Consider the following 3,487-nt stretch of genomic DNA (forward strand, 5'->3'; position numbering starts at 1 on the left):
TCAGCCACTTTCAAATTCGAGTAAAACTCTAGAACCACAGGTATAACTATAGGAGCCTTAGGCGAGGGACAAAAGTCTTGCCAACCATGAAATCCATCCAAAACTTCACTGTCGAACAAAAAGGTAGGGTCAAAATCGTAGTTATTGTTAAATGGTTGTCCACGAAGCGTAAGAAAAAAAAATTCAGTCTCTTTAGATATGAATTTTCTTTAGTCTTGTTTTGATGATGATGTTGGTGTCGGTTGGGATCAAGTTGGTTTTACCTTTCTTTGGGGCATATTTGTACCCCTTTTAATTTAATCGCGCAAAAGAAAAAGCAAAAACTTAGTCAACTTGTAACAGCCCGTTTTTAGTGGTGTCGAAAACGGTAGTTTTAGAATCTTTTTTTCGATGATCGAGTAATTAAGTTATAATGATTAAATCGTAAAAATTATAAAACTTAATCGTTATTGATTTCTATTAGTTAAAATGCTTGATTAGAAATTTTTTAAGGGTTTATGTGACAATTAGACCCTAATGCTTTGACATGAAGGGTTGGTGCTTGTTAAATTATTAAATTATATGTTATAATTATGTTAAATTATAGTTAAAATATATTAAAACATAAAAGCAAAGTAAGTGACCATTTTTCTTCATCTTTCTATCCTCTTCTCCACCGATTCCACCATTGTTATAGATAGAAAAAAATTGGCCAAGGTCTCATCTTTGCATGTAAGTGATTTCAAAACTCATTTTTCGTAAATTTTATGTTTTTGATATCGTTGTAGCTTGATTTAGCTAATATGGGGATTAGATTGTAAAATTGTTAAAGTTTTGAAATGTTTTTATTGATGATTTTTGAAGCTTTTGGTGTTAAACGGTTTGGTTGTAAGTTTAGATGTGATTAGGGACTAATTTGTAATGTGAAATTTGTTAGTTTTGATTATAGAAACTAAAATAAAAATAATTTAAAATTAGCATGAAATTTTTGTAAATATGAATATTAGAGGACTGTATAAGGATGTGATTGAAATCAGATTGTAAAACGAATTTTAAATGTGAAAGATATGATTGTTTTAAAATTAGAAAGGGCAAATAGTTCTCTTTTGCCTCTAAGTACCAGTTGAGGCGGTTGCTTGCACTTCCGCTCGGGAAAGTCATGTCTAGTTTCAGGCTACCGTCTAGCTATTTCCACTGTAACCTTAGATACTTTACATGTAACATATTACAATTTCTAAGGTTTAGATTATATGTCCTCTTTTATTATTTTGGTTTAGTTTTACTTCTATTCCAACAGAACTTCATTCCAGGTGTCTGTCTTCCTTATCTCTCTTGTTGATCACGCAAATGCCAGGCTTCTTTTTCCACTATCCCTATTTTTTCATTTTTTCCAAAAAGAAGAAAAAAAATCTTTCCTAGGCCTTTCACTCTGCACAATCATGATGGTAACCCTGTGTTCCCACTCCAGAGTTCTGTACTTTTTTGTACCTCTATTTAGATTTATTTGATTTTATGTAGGGGTGGCTGAGGTTGTTTTTCGATTTATTTGGCGATTTGATGATGAAAGGGGACGGAGGGGGGTGGACTGGGGTGCTTAAAAGGATCAAATATTTGGTTGGACAAAATTTCTAAAGAACTCACAAGACAAATGAGAAAGGAAAACAATAAACAGTATAGTCTAAGTTGGTTATAACAAGACATGTGGTACTCATCTAATGTGCCTTGGAATTTACCCTGGTAGAGATATAGTTGATGGAAGCTAGATTCCAATTTTGCTTGTTGTCAAGTGTCATTAATGTCCCTAGATTATGACCTTGGTCCCACAGAATATAGTATCATATTCAAATTTTTTGGTGATTCTGGGATAGAAAGAAATGGATTTAGTTCGCATTCAATTGCCTTTTGACTTTTCTTCGCATGCACTTTGAGTAGGGCTGTACCCTCTGCCGTTTTTTCCCTGCCACCAATTGGACAAGTTGGTCTTACTGAAGAACTGGTGAGGAACTGTTTGGTACATTAGTAACAGCTGAAATTGGTTTATTTTGCTTAAAATTCAACGGTTTTGCAGGCTATAAAAGAATAGGGTGATATTGATGTCTACACTGCAAACTTCAGGCCACACTATCTGGGCTTCCTGATTGGGTTTTCATGAAACTTATAGCCTGTGCAAAGACAAACAAAGTTCTTGGTCTGCACATGTGTGGAGAAGATTCCGCCGAAATTCTGCAGGTTCAAGCCTTTACCTAAATTAGTGCTTTCCATTTCAAGTTCTGCAGTTTTCTCTGATGTGGAGTTGTTTGCCAGGGATTTGCAGTTGCTATAAAAGCTGGGCTGACAAAAGCAGATTTAATGCCACGCTAGGTATTCATCCTCCATCAACTGAGGAGTTTGTCACAATGCGTACTCCTACTAGGAAAATACGACAGAGCCTTGAGTCTGAGGTTTGTCTCAACCTTCTGCATCGAAACTTGTTGTCTAATATGTTTAATTACCTCTAATCTTGTAACTGAAAATCACTGAAGTCAACAAGGTTACTGAGAAACTGGCAATGCCTTTGCCATACAAGAGAAATTGTTTTTCAGCAATAGTTACCTAATTTCCTTGCTGCTATTTAACCAACTGATTTCCAAGCTGCTGGTTTTTGTTACTTTTTGACTTAAACAAACTTAAATGTTCAAATGGTTTATTTGCTTTGAGTTTATATTTTTGCAATCTGTTAAGTTTAGTTCCCATGCAAAAGGTGGCCATGCACGACATACAAAGGTGGTCATACTCCAGGAATAGCAGCAAGAAGTGGTGCCATGGTGTGCAGCAACTGAAGTTTGAAGCTGCCAATCCACTTGCTGTTTTTTAGTTCCATTTTGATTGTTTTGTAATCTAGTTCATGTTGAACTAAGTAGGAAAATATTTTGATAGTGATTGACTGAAAAGTCAGCAATGCAAGTTGTACAAGCTAATCTTGTAAGTTTCAATGCAAATTAGTGGAGTTAGGTAGTTGATTAGGTGATTGCTTGTTTGTTTTACTTGTTGACTGATATATGTAATGGCTTAATGCCTTGTTGATTTGTTAATGAAAGAAATCAGCTCATTTTTCATTCAATCTTCTTCTCTCTTTTCTGTTTTTCACTAGCTAGTTTCATCTTTCTGTTTCTGCTTCCGAGTTTGCTTCTTCACCAAGGCTCGAGGCTTACTACTCAAGCAAGACAGAAAACAGCCTGTTGCTACCTCTTGCACCAACAATTGGTATCGAGAGCTCTTGTCTTAGTGGACCTGTTGCTTCAAAACAAGGAACTTGATGGCTTCTTCAGGATTTTCACCAGCAGCCCCACCAGTCTTCAATGGAGAAGGCTTTCACATATGGCTGGTCAAGATGAAGACTTACCTACAGGCCTTCGATCTGTGGGAAGTTGTTAACATAGATGCTGAGCCAGCACCACTGAGGGCTAATCCCACAGTAGCTCAGATCAGACAACATGCTGATGAGAGGACCAAAAGGCACAAAGCCATG

General features: G+C 36.1%; 1 long non-coding RNA gene across 1 annotated transcript; it reads left to right on the forward strand.

Moving 5' to 3' along the window:
• The first annotated feature begins 644 nt into the window (after nucleotides 1-644).
• Nucleotides 645-2,965, forward strand: LOC121220257 (uncharacterized). The gene is made up of 5 exons (XR_005917472.1): nucleotides 645-711; nucleotides 1,912-1,975; nucleotides 2,048-2,208; nucleotides 2,284-2,420; nucleotides 2,720-2,965. It is a non-coding gene; the product is annotated as an uncharacterized lncRNA (long non-coding RNA).
• Nucleotides 2,966-3,487: the final 522 nt, after the last annotated feature.

Source organism: Gossypium hirsutum, chromosome D08 (genome assembly GCF_007990345.1).
Source record: "Gossypium hirsutum isolate 1008001.06 chromosome D08, Gossypium_hirsutum_v2.1, whole genome shotgun sequence".
NCBI classification, from domain to species: domain Eukaryota; kingdom Viridiplantae; phylum Streptophyta; class Magnoliopsida; order Malvales; family Malvaceae; genus Gossypium; species Gossypium hirsutum.